This window comes from Hippocampus comes, unplaced genomic scaffold (genome assembly GCF_001891065.2).
Source record: "Hippocampus comes isolate QL1 unplaced genomic scaffold, H_comes_QL1_v1.1 scaffold57, whole genome shotgun sequence".
Taxonomy (NCBI): domain Eukaryota; kingdom Metazoa; phylum Chordata; class Actinopteri; order Syngnathiformes; family Syngnathidae; genus Hippocampus; species Hippocampus comes.
The window spans coordinates 854,251-867,832 of record NW_017805039.1 but is presented as its reverse complement, the minus strand read 5'-3'; the positions used below and the strand labels follow the sequence as shown (position 1 = coordinate 867,832).

The 13,582-nt window shown below is 42.1% G+C and overlaps 1 protein-coding gene across 1 annotated transcript in view; it reads right to left on the bottom strand.

Annotated features, from left to right (window-relative positions):
- The window catches only part of nyap1 (neuronal tyrosine phosphorylated phosphoinositide-3-kinase adaptor 1), a 31,442-nt gene extending 18,937 nt beyond the window's left edge, over positions 1-12,505 (bottom strand). Inside the window, exon 1 of the mRNA XM_019864043.1 lies at positions 12,139-12,505. The gene's annotated coding sequence lies outside the window, so the exon portion shown is untranslated. The remainder of the gene's footprint in view (positions 1-12,138) is intronic.
- Between the last annotated feature and the right edge of the window lie 1,077 nt (positions 12,506-13,582).

Genomic DNA, 13,582 nt, shown 5'->3' with positions numbered 1-13,582 from the left:
GTCTTGAGTGCCAATAATTATGCAGTCCGTCAGTCAAGTCCCTCAAAGGAAAACATATAAAACTATTATTTGTGTCAAGCTCCACACCAGCCCGCATCACGCTCGACTTTCTTGGCTAATCTCTGAAATTCGACGTCCCAGCCTCACTGCCAAACTCGTCGAAGCCAGACACAACGCTGAGGCTCAGTCTGGAGTTTTAACCGAAAGGGAGGGAGGAGACGGAGCGAGAGCGGCAGACAGGATGCAGCACCGTTCAGGGGAAGACTCGGCGGCTTAAAACCCCTCAGCTAAAAAGGAGAGAGCGAAGCTGCGGGGAAGGGATGGGAGGGGTGCAAAAAAATGAGTGGGAGCCAATAAATACGGAAGGGGTACATGAGCGGCGAAACAATGCAGATCGGGTTCGAAATGACGAGACGGACGGAAGGGAATATTGAGAGGGCATACGTGAGAGAGGAGGAAAAAGCAAATGAGAGGAAAAGAAAGAGAAGATAGCGACAGAGAACCAGCCTACGAGCATGGGGGAGGGAGGTGCAATCAAGCCTCTCACACTAGTCACTGTGTGTGGTCTCTTAGCAACACTGTCAGCCATGCATCTCCTTCCCAGCCACTGAATATGCACAAAGCGGGACGACGTCCTCGTCATACCTTATGATGCCGACGTAAAAAACTTCCCCTACCTCATTTGCATCAGATCATCCTCAGTGCACAAAAAAAAAAAAAAATACACACGCACGCTGCAAGGGAAAACAGAGATACACTTTTAATCCGGAGATAGCATCTGTAACCCATAGCAACCACTACCTCACTGTTAATGACTACTCAGCGATGCTGTTGGCGCACCACCTGCGCACGTTCAAAAGTGACAGTAAGACAGGATTGGATTTGTCATTGTCCCAATGTGAAAACATTTCGATGCATGTGGCTTGCGCCGAAAATGTCGGCAGGTCGTAAGATTTTTTTTTTTTTTTTATCAGCTTCAAGATATTTTCTCTGATACGTACAGCGGCTGCGTTCATGTCCTCTTGAGATCACACGCCTGAGATGGCTCCTCTCAAGAAAAGCGTTTTCATGCAATCTGACCGCAAATATTAAAGGGTTGCATTGACTCATTAAAAAAAAAAATCACTGACAGCCTGTTGTGTTGGAATAAAAAGGTACAAACGAGCTACTATTTAAAGCAGCTGCAAAATATGAATGGGCAGATTTTTCTTCCACTATCGGCTCGCAGGAACTCCTGGAGCTGCGGGAAACAACTCTGTTCTCAACAGTTGGTCACACGCAGGGCACATTGACATTTACTCAGATGGGGAAAAGACTGTGTTGTTCATGTCGACACAATCAGCAAATCCACAAGAAGTGTCAAGAAAGAATTGTCCTTCCCGGCTCACAACATTAGGAACACCTCGACAGGTTCAATGGGATTGGGATTGGGATTAAATTCTTCATGTCGACACAATCAGCAAATCCACAAGAAGTGTCAAGAAAGAATTGTCCTTCCCGGCTCACAACATTAGGACCACCTCGACAGGTTCAATGGCATTCAATTGGGATTGGGATTAAATTAACAATGCTGTGTACAAGGTTACATTGACAGCGGTGAAGAGCTGCACGGAATCAAAATTAAAGATGTTTTTGACAACTTTGGGTACTTTTCACAGCATTTTGTAAAGGCTGGATTTTTCTTTTTTTTTGTCTGTTTGCTTGTTTGTATCACGATAAAAAAAAACGAAGTCTTGACCTGACTGAACAGAGGCTAATGGAGTTATTTTGATGACTTTTCTATGATGGTTGAGAAGTATAAACAGACATGTTGTGAAGCACTTCAATCGGCACGGAAATCAATTTACAAAGTGAAAAACTAAAAGGCGAAGGTGAATAGATCCGTGAGCTGCAGGAGTGGGAGAAACCATTTTGCCCGTTTGTAGAAAACCGCTTTTTCAGATAGCCTGTTTTTATCCGTACTGTGTTAAAGATTTGGATTTTTCCAATCGCGTGCATATGATAAATACTAAAGTCAATGTCTGATGACAGCCAACCAATAAACTTTTAAAGCAAAGTTTTCTTTCTCTTCTGGTCACGGTCGCAGTCCATGAATGTAATTGTAAAAATTGCTCTGATGAACCGATAACTAAGCCCTTCAAGTTCCTTTGAGCGCGTAAGATGTTTTCCACCAAATTCACAATGTCCTCAAAGCATGGCATTGAATTCAAAGTTTCATGGATAATTCAGCCACCTGACTTTGACCTTCTTGGGTCAATGGGACTCACATCAATGGAAATATACTTAAGTATCAGTCATGCTCAGAACATTACATCCATAACCCAAGGCAGTCGATACTTGAACAGAATCTCGTAAAGTTCCAAAAATGTTTCAAAATCCACCACGATGTCCAAAAATGTTTTTTTTTCCAACAAAATTGTCACGAGAATATCCGCCCCAAGTGAAAAAACGGTCGTCAGATCTCTTTTTTTTCCAATGACCGTTGTTCCCTATAATAATGAGACAATTGCGCACTTCGTTTTTAAGGCATGGGCTGCAAAAAAAAAAAAAAGCAAAAAAAAGCTTTTTCTGCCATACCAAACCCCCCCCCCCACACACAAACACACACATATTATATTTTACATATATATCAAGTCAAGCCAGTTTTTATTGTCAAATATGCTCTATGTGCAACATACAGCACAGATAAAATTACTTTCCTCTCTCAACCACAGTGCAAACATGTAGTGCATTGAAACACACACAGCTAAAAATAATGGCAGATAAATATGAACAAATTGAACAATAAATAGCAACAACAGACAACCAAGGGCACTTGTGATTATTGCGTGTTAAAACCTAGGTAGTGAATTTCTCTCTCTCTCTTTCTCGCTCTCTAAATAAATAAATAAAGTGTCTGATAACTTTAAAAAAGCAACACCTTATTATATCTTATTTATTTTTTATTTTATGATTTTTATTTTAGATTTTATTATTTTAGATATTAAAATATTATTTATTTATTTGTTTATTAGATTTTATATATACAGTATATGTATACCGTATATATATGCTTTATATCTTCAAATATAGACAAATGAAAAATTTACTTAAAAATAAGCCTACTGAACTTTCCCACCACTGTCCATTCAATAGAAATACTGTTACAATATTACAATAGAAAACAAGTGGACTGCACTTTCACCACGTTGTATCAGATTGTGGTGGAACCAAGGTGACCTGCTGCACTTAGCATACAATAGATGATGCCAATCGGCAAGCTATTATAAAAACACGGGCGGCGTTGTCATGCGCTCCGTGTTGCGTCCTTTCTGGATGGCACGCACAAATGTTGCGAAAATGTCACATCGGGTGACAGAGAAGGCAAAGTAGCTCGGGAAGACCTTGCCATGAGAGAGGAGGGGCTCGGCGGCGGCCGAGTGAAGAAAACAAGACAAAAAATTTCAAAGAAGAGATTTTTAGGCTCTCAGAATATGCGGCTGCGGTACGTGTTGATTTTTTCTCTCAAGGTTTAAGAAACCGACCACAAACTATGTTTGTATGTGATCTGTGAGAAAGACCGGCAACAAGGAAAGTCACATTGCGAGGTCGTGCTGCAGGGAGAAGAGCCAAAAACCAAGAGGTGCACTCTGCAGCCGCACATGCTTCACTGATCCAACATCACTCCCTCTGCTTACTATATTGTCGTCTATGTGGGTTACCTAGCAATAATGTCTGCATTCTTGTTGTTACGCTCACTCTTCCTATATGCAGCTCAGAACGGATTTTAGTCTGGAAAGCCACAGCTCACTAAATTTGAGCACCTTGCCTGATGATTTGACGATTTTTCTCACACCACCTCAGAACATGCCAGCCCCTTCGAGTACTCTGTGTAGCTACCCCGCCATCAAACCTCATTTAAAATTCAGCCACAATTAAGAAAATCCCAACAGCCCAAAGCAAAACAATGATCAGCTGAGCATCTCTGCAAACGTGTACCACCCCCCCCCCCACACTCCCCAACGCATCGCAGCTTTCATTTGACTTCAATTCATCGCGTTCCTCGTGTCGAGCGTCAAGCTGCGATTTGGGCTACATTCCCGTACTTTGCTGGAAAGCAACAAACATGTTTCAATATGTCATGTTTATCTTTGGGAAAAAAATGTATAGGCTGTGATGTCGGCACTTGACAGAGAATAAGGCATCAGAGCTTTTCTTGAAGAAGCCACTGGGGTGCCTCGAAAAACAAACTTGTCAGCATTATCGGCACACGATAAACATGAACATGTCTCTGGGAAAAACAATAGCAACGCAAACTCCCCTCTTAGCTTGTAAGAGAGCAGTAAGGATTAAGTCGAACCCAAATAACTAAGAAGCTAATTGCCCTTTCACTCTCTCTTTTCACTGAGTCATTTTGGCCCTGATTGAAACAAGCAGCAGAAGCGTTGGTGTGATTAGCTCAGCAGGTAGGCCGCAAGTGGACTTCCAGCAATTGAATCATCCCACTCATGTTCAAAATCCCCCATAAATGCCCGTCAGAGCGTAGGAAGCTCACACAAACGCACTCCCACACACGGCTCTCCCACTCATTTATCCGGCTACACACAGTACACATCATGTCTCTTATGACCAAGATCCCGTTAAAGGCCTCCGGACATCCATTCATCAATTTTTCCTGCCACGTATTCCGTTCAGGTTCACAGATTAGCTGGAGCCCATCCCAACCAACTTTATGCAAGAGGGTGGGGTGGGGGGGATTACCCTGGACTGGTCGCCAGGCAGTAACAGGCACATAAAGACAAAAGTCCATTCATACCAAATGATTTCGAGTTGTCAATTAACTGACCTTGGAATGTTTGGCGGCATGACTAATATAGCGGTAATCCTCCTTTTTACACCTACAGTAAGCGATGACACTAAGCTAATTTTATAATGTACATCTTTTGGGCCTGATTGATGTATTTTGTGATCAGTGGAATTTCTTAGTTTGGAAAAGAGTTGTTTACTGTAAACACAAAGAGGGATTGGGGCACTTTTACACTGTCCAATGTTTTTGTGTTAATCCTTCGCTCTTGCGCTCTCTCAACATATGTTGAAAAATGTATTTGAAAAGTGTGTGAAAAAGCTAGAAAATAATAAGCGTTGTAAATGCGACAAAAATATGCCGAGAGAGTATTTCAATAGGATAATTGAGCATCACCGATTTTAACATAAACCCCGTGATGGAGAGGGGATGCACTGTGGATATAAAAAGTCTACACACCCCTGACCAAATACCAGATTTTTGCGATTCCAAAAATGAGATCAGCATAAATCATTTCAAAACATTTGCCCCCACCATCAATGTGACCTGTAAGCCGCACAACTCATTGGGTGAAAAAAAAAAAATGTCAGCTGTTGTTGCCGCCAAACATACCCTTTTAAAATTTGTTGTCACAGGTGCTGAACCACAAGTACCTGCAGATTCTTCAATATTGCTGCCATCTTGCCTGGCAAGTTTTTTTTTTTTTTTAAATCTCATCTATTTAGCTTTGGAATTTTCTTGATTTAATGATGACTGTTTTCACTGCATTCGATCGTATATTTACTGCCTTTGCAATTCTTTCATCCCCTGCTCCTGGTTGAGACCGCCAAACAATGAAATCCGTCTGATAATCGAATCGCTACGCAGACTTGTGCTATGAGATGTGACTCTAAAAACTGTCAGTGAAATCCTACGAGAAAATCTGAACTTTATTTGTGGTGAATGAGGCACTTGGCGGGTTTTTACTGACTCCCGTTGAACATCAAGCATGAATGTGAGTGATTCATTCTGAACAGAGCCACATCTTTATCATTATCGCAGTTATTTATTTTTAACTGCCCCCCCTGGGATTGAGTTGTTCAGATTATGGCTCAACATTAATGATGGAAAATGTTTTTTAAATGATTTCTTGGTCTTATTATTCTTTTACATCACCAAAACTTGGCCTTTCAACGGATGGGGCGTGCAGACTTTAGATCCACTGTCGTTACAACATCTATCAAGCAATTGAAAAGAGACTCTGGTCAACTAAATCAAGCTCAAGGTTTGCTCTCTAAGCAGAAAAGCGCTGGTGAAAACGAACGCATGTTTGCTGGACTTGTAGGTGTGATTGGCAGCTTTTCAGCTCAAGGTCTCACTTGGCCAATCCGTGCTGTTCCCGGTACAGCCCGTGATGAAATCAAAAGTTACTAACTGTGACAACTTACTGATGACAAGAATACCCTCAAGACTAGTACTACTACTACTACTACCGTGTGCTCTTGTTCTCAACAAGAACACACAGACACCGGTAAATAGCAGGAAAACAGCCAATTGTGATAATAATAATAATAAGAATACCCTCAAGACTAGTACTACTACTACTACTACCGTGTGCTCTTGTTCTCGACAAGAACACACAGACACCGGTGGGATAGCAGGAAAACAGCCAATTGTGATAATAATATAATAATAATAATAATAATAAATCTTCTATAGTGCCAATGCCAGCTGATTTTGGGCAAGGTCGATCATCAAACATTGTACTTCAACCAAGATGAACGCATACCGATTTCCCTTTGGAAGGGTAATAACATGCTGCGTACTCTTCTTACAACATGACACCTGACTGACAAAGATAAATCTTAAGTTCAAAGTCTCTCGAGGTCGTTGTATAGGACCGGCCAAACAAGACAACATGAGAGCGACATTGTGAACGCCTCGAAATAAATCAGACATTGAAGAAAGTCATACATCTCGCTGATCTCTTTAAAACACGCCATCCAGAAAGCCCTTCAGATGATGACATGATCAGCAGCTTCACAATTCATTCATTGGAGAAAAAATAAAAAAAGACAACACTCCAAACAGAAACTACGCGACATAAGAGGAAGCCGAGCAGCGAATCATATAAACAAACCTGACGTCTCAACTGACTTTCATGTGCTGTATGGAGATAAATCTTTTTTTTTTCCTTTCTAACCCACTTCCAGTTTCTCCTGACACAAGAGAATCCCCCCACCCCCCAAAAGGCTTTCAAAGCTTCACTTTGGGGGTAATTTTTTTTTAACTTCTATGTCTATAACATATGCAGTCGAATTACAGGAGAGGACGGCCCGAAAGCTTAAATGGGTGCGCTGGCTGCATGTAATCGACGGTTCACAGAAAGTTGAAACTGCGCTCCTGTTTGACAAAAAAATGCAATAACTTCTTACCTGGGACATGTTAAGTCATGAAAACAAAGTCAGAAAGATTGTTAGCAACAAAAAGGCTCACTCAGACATAAAAGTAGACGCGATGACAAGATGACATGATATAAAGCACCTAAAACTGATCGACTTGTGCAATCAGTGGCGGCATTTTGCAGCTTCCATTAGGCTACTTGATTAGGCCGTTGGTTTCCCCTTTTTTTTTCTGCAGTCCTAATAAAGATTGCTTTGACATTTGCAATACAATCAGCGCAATATTCAAAAACCACATTTGGCATTTCTGTTTTAAAGTATTCACAAGTCAGAGTGTAAAAATCAACTGTGTCACGCATTCTTGAATTAGCCTGACTGAATGTTCTCTGCTCGACTGTGACCACACACACACACACACACACACACACACACACACACGCAAACACACACACACACACACACACACACACACACACACACACACACACACTAATGAATTAACACAGTGGCCTGATTGTGAGATTGAGAAAGAAGATTCTTGACATAACGCACACTTAAAATACTCAAGCTCTATGCCACTGATATTCTTATACTGAACAAAAAGAAAACGCAACACTTTTTTTTTTGGGGGGGGGGGGGTACCCGTTGAGGTTGAAGGATTATTTCGGCTAAGGAGAGGCGCTCACAAACACCGATTTAGACAGATTGGTGAAGAGAAACACAAGTGTTGCATTCATATTTTGGTTCAGCGCAGCCATAAACGGAACTTAATCGTCTCAAGTATGCCTCATCTACATACCGCCGGTTGGGCCCTTTGAATTCATCTCAAGCATGACACTTCATACGCTCAAATAAAGCACCGTCTCTAGATATTTATTAGGAATTAGCACACTGTTTATCTTTCATCGTGGTTCAAATCTGGAACCTCACGCGCGCCAACAAGACTGGAAAACGTGTTTGCGGCCGATGTTATTCATTTTGCATGACACCACGCGAAGGACATTGAAAGCAATAATGAGGGGAAAACAGAGGGGAAATGAACAAAGATGAGTTGCCTGAAGGAAATCATTAGCGCACATCATTACTCTCGACTCTGGAATGACTGACTGAATCGAGACTTGGATGCTGAAAAGTGCTTGCAAGGAAGCATTTCCGCGAAGTCTTTTGCTCCAATTTGCATAACTTGACGGCGCTCTGTAAGTATGAACTTACAACGCGCTGAGCAACCTCGGAGCGAACGGTTGGCGTTGGTCACGTGTTTGGCGCACGTGCGGGCCGTTGATTTATTTATTTGTCTATTTTTCTCAATGGGAACAACATTGGCATGGAGGGAATGCAAGATGACAACAATTCGACTTTTTTCATTTGTAGGTGATTCTTTTGATTTTATTCCTCTCATCGCATGTCCAAAACACCGAAGAATAAGCAAACAGAGCTTTCCAACGTAACGACAGCACGGTAGCAATGGATTGATGGGTGGAATTTTCCAGTGAATAAATTTATTCCGCTTTGACACTTCTATTAAAAGAGATGCGACATTCTATTTGAAATTGGCCTCTGAATGTTTTTTTTTTTTTTCATGCATTTGATTTCACATTAGCGGCATTCAGATAAAGGAAAAACGGTCGTATACATGCCAAGAGGGATCTAGATCACAAATCTCAATCATCCAAGTGCTTTGCATCGCCATACAATCATTCTGACGCATATGAGGAGAAAATGCCGGCCGTAAATGTCGGAGCTCAACATATCAGCTGCAAATACACATCTCGATAGATTACTGACAGGAAACCGGTATCACATTTACCCCAAAAGCAAAATGGCCAGAGTGCATTTTTGCACACACAAAAATATGACTGAAAAATGTAGCTTCTCTTTCCAACCAAAATATTTTTGGAGCAGTCAATAAAAACCCTCAGCGAACTGCTTCTGACATCAGCAACCCATTCCGGAAACAGAAGTGACAGAGTGGACAAAGATGAACATTTGCCAAAGTGTTGGAAAGGCTCAAGTTTGACAAAGAGAGAATCTGCTCATGATCCCAAACATACTCGACTTGGTGAAGGATTTGATATTTCAATACAAATGCTGCCGTCGTAACCCTTTCATGCACTCTGTAACCTGATAACATGATAAGCTGTCCACTGGAGTAACTGCTGTCCCTATAAGCGTTAAGTTCCACACTTTGGTCGCAACAATGCGCGCAATGCTGTTGTCACAAAAACTAAAAAACCCCAAAAGCCAAAGAAAATGATATAACGTGACATCTTGTGACGCCTCAAACTCCAAATTTTTGAATGACTTTCGAGATGTATTTTTCCTCAAGGACATAAAACCTCAAATTGGGGTCGACTTTAGATGCTCCGGGGTAGCCGAAAGCTGTGTATCTCAACATTTCTGTTGCTCAAACCACCTGTTTGTGTCCTACTAGGGAATAATACCTCCATTACCGCTCAGGCAGCCAGACAGGGTGATCCACTAAAAGAGAGAAATGGTCTTAAAATGTCAGCATTTGCCACATCTGTCTAACGTCCATCACAAGCTTGCCACGGCACGTCTTTGCTCATCCGCCCCTGTGCTCTGCGAGATGGGTGCGGTGCTTCAATTGTCCTCCACCATATCAATTTATGTTTTCAATCCTCCACTGTAAATCTCCTCCCTTTTCAGGATCAGACATGAAAAGAAACGGCCAACATGGCATTTGGATCATAATATTTAGGACCAAAAGCACAAAAGATCCCCTCACTAGCACCAAAATGTTTGCGTGGGAGGTTGGGGAGGGGATGGCGGGTGGGTTGTTTGTAGTGAAATAATCATAATCTTTTCCACCGTTAATATGACCTATAACCTCTAAATATAAACAGCTGAGAAAATGTGGTTGCACAAGTGTGCACACCCACTTATAAATTGGATGTATTCAGAATGAACCAATCACATTCAAACTCATGTTAAATGGGAGTCCAACACACAACCGCCACCATTTAATGTGTCGCGGATTAACATCAAATGACGTTCAGATGTTCTAGTAGGCTTTTCCTGTCATTTTATTTCTTTATTTATTTTGAGGAAAGCTTCAAAGGCTTTGTGCGAACGCTGACTGATTTTTGGAGCTGTTCATATAGTTGCCTCCATTTTGACTAAGGTCGTAGGGGCATCCGAAGAAAAACACGCTAAAAGTATGATGCTGACACCATCATGTTTCACTGTTGCTATGGTGTTCAGATGATCATGAACTTATCCCAAAAATGGGGATAGTGGTTGTTCAGTCCGCAAGACTCCACTTGTTAACAAAGTATAACTTGACTGAAAAAGAGTGCGCTTTCTAGGCCACTTTCATGTGCAATAAATCTGTTTTTTTTTCACTGTACTAGAGATTAATTCATTGCTTATGTTTGTTAAAAACATATGTGGAAAAAAGCATATTAAATCGCAATCTCAATACGGGGAAAAAAATCTGAATTAAATCATTTTTCTAAATTGTTCAGCCCTGCATCATGCTGCCCAAACAGTTTATTTCTGTTGACATTATTTTGGATGGGAAATATTATTTTGAGAGGTTCCACTGTAGCGTCCTTTTAAAATGCCGACATTTTAATTCAGCACGGGAAATCTTCAAGGAGTTTTCTCAGTATATGACATCTATTGAGGCATCTACAGACTCAGAGCGGGATCACCAGGCAGACTTCCCTCTGCCTCAGAGCTCCAAAAGCACATGTGTGAACACAGCCTGCCCTCAGTGAACACACACACACACACACACACACACTCCCAAAAACACATCCCCTCTCTCTTCCAATAACATGATGGACGGCACCCACGCGGACACACATACACATCCCGTCTTATCTGAGCCTAATTATATTCTTAGTTTAAATTCAGCCTCAAGGTCAAAGTGAGAGTGAAGAATCCAACATGCCAGAGTCCCCTGCTGTCATACTCCAATGTGATTTGCTAATGCATGTAACAAAAGAAATGTCGACTCAGCTCAAGTAAAAAAATAAACAGCTTTAGGTATTTGATGCGTTTACAACAAGGGATGGGACTTTTACCAAGCTGTTAAACTGGCCAACTGTCACACCCGTGGAAAAAAAAACGAGAACAGTGTCGCTGGCTGCCATTATTTACACCTTTAGCCCAAACCACAAGACAAGGCATTTTCTAATTTTCACAAATAAGCGTATAGAATAAGCCTTGCTGCAGCAATATCAATCCTTTTGGTGTCTGCTCCTGCCTCCAAATGCTCTGCTCGCCTCCACGAGCAAACATCCACACCTGGCTATGCGCGCACACGCGCAGTCATGTCATCAAACAAGCTTATCCATTCTGCGCACATACATGAAAAAAAATTTAAATAAAAAAAGCATCCTGCCATGCTTCTATCATGCGCAAACATGCAGATGTTTTCCGTCGCTGGCCTTACAGAATGAGCCGTGCGCGTGCACGCGATAGCGCGCGTACACAAGCTGCCTGAGCGTTTGATACGTGGCGGCGTGCACGCTCGGGCATCACCGCTCAGCTGACGGAGGGACCTTGTTTTGGAGTTTTGAGAAAAGAATGATCAGGAGGGGGGGGGGGGGGGGGTGTCACGACTTCGCTTCTTTAAAGTGCGCGCCGTTGGGGCTACACAAGCTTCGTCGCTTTTGCAAAAAAAAAAAAAAAAAGTAGTGATGATAATAATAATTAAAGGCCTGATATTCACCGAGGCGGGCTTCAAGGTTGAATAACACGCGGAGTAGCTCGCTGTCATGCTGATGTTTGTGGCAAAAAAAGCCATAAAAAAGGAATATCTTTTTTTTTTTAAATCACACACATCAGGCCCCTGTTGCGACGCTTCCACCGCAGCAGCCACGCGAGGCTGCGTGTGCGCATCCCGTTTCCCACCGCTGAATAAGGCACATTTTTTTTGACGACGACAGCACTCAAGCGAGCGTTTTATGACACAAATAAGATGTCATAATTGAATCTGAGACCTACCTTGACGTTAAAGCCGAATCCGAGCGCAGAAGCAGACTGGCCCGAAGCCAAGCGGCTGTCGGATGAGACAACAACAAAACCACGCCGGTTGTTGATGACACAGCTGTCCTGCTAAGGCACCGCTGAGAGAGGGCGTGAATTTGGTCGGGGGAAGAGAGAAAAAAAAATCCCTCCCCAGATGTGTCAACCGAGTCTGGGTTTAAAAATCGGCTATTTAGAAGTGTATCTCCCGATTGACGCCTTTCTCTTGACGTGAGAGCGCTTCCATTTTTTTAGGGTAAACAGCGCGGCTCGGCGCAGCCTCCTGATTGGGAAGCATCGCGCAATTCAATGCGACGTTGGAGGGAGAGGTGGGTGGGTGGCTGGGGGGGGGGGTGATCCTGCGTGTGTTTAAAAAAAAAAAAAAACACGTCCTTCAGTGTTCGAGGGGGAAAGCATGCTTTGCGGGTAAATATGAGGAAGCGGCGGGAGGATGCTGAGGGGTGGGTCGAAGGAGGCAAAAGGCGTCCAAACACATTTTGGAGAAATGTGTCGATGCCATGTGTTGGTTCACACACGTTGGGCAGCCTCGCTGTGCTCCATATATTCGCATCATCACCATCATGCTTCATGAGCGCTGATACTCGCCAGTTGTAGCAGCCATCGCTCAACATTTCGAGCGGAGAAACCATGAATATTCATTTGGATTCGGATTTATGGCTCGTCCTTTAACCCGACACAACAAACAGGAAGACGCATTGCATATCGGTGTGTTTAACTTGAAACACGAGAGCAATTTTGAGCTGCGTGAAGTGACTTAAGTCTGTATTTAAGTGTAAATAATATAGAAATGTATAATGCAAACAAACACATGGCTGGTGTAGGGAAAGACACGCCCCCTAAAGCCCACTCGAGAAATACACCCAAAAGCCATGATTTTAAATACAATAGTGAGATCCAATGAAAGAGCTGCATTTTGAAAATGTACACTGGAAGTCGACACACCGCTGTTGAAATGCGACATTTTTGTCACATACAGACCAAGACAACAATTTCAAAACTTTTTCCACCCTTAATCCAACCGATAACTTTTACAACTCAATTGAAAATGTTTTAATAATATATTGGAATAGGAGGTAATAATAAATAACTGAGACAATATCCAAATGCCTCAGCTTAACTCTAATACATTTCAGATCTTCTAGTAGGCTTTCCCTTTTTCTTTGTTTGTTTTGCACGACAGTATAACTTTATGAACCGTCTAAATTACAACGCATGCATTTGTATTGAGCAAGCTTTTTGATGGAGGAATTTCGAGAAAGGATGATTTATTCTGTTTGATTCTGCTTTTTAATTGCTGTGGTTTTGTTTGGAAAATATTAATAGAGATGAAGTGTTTGTTTTGCAAGTATTGATGTGTGTTAAGGGTGATGAAACAGGAGAACCGAAACGTCCGCAACTCTAC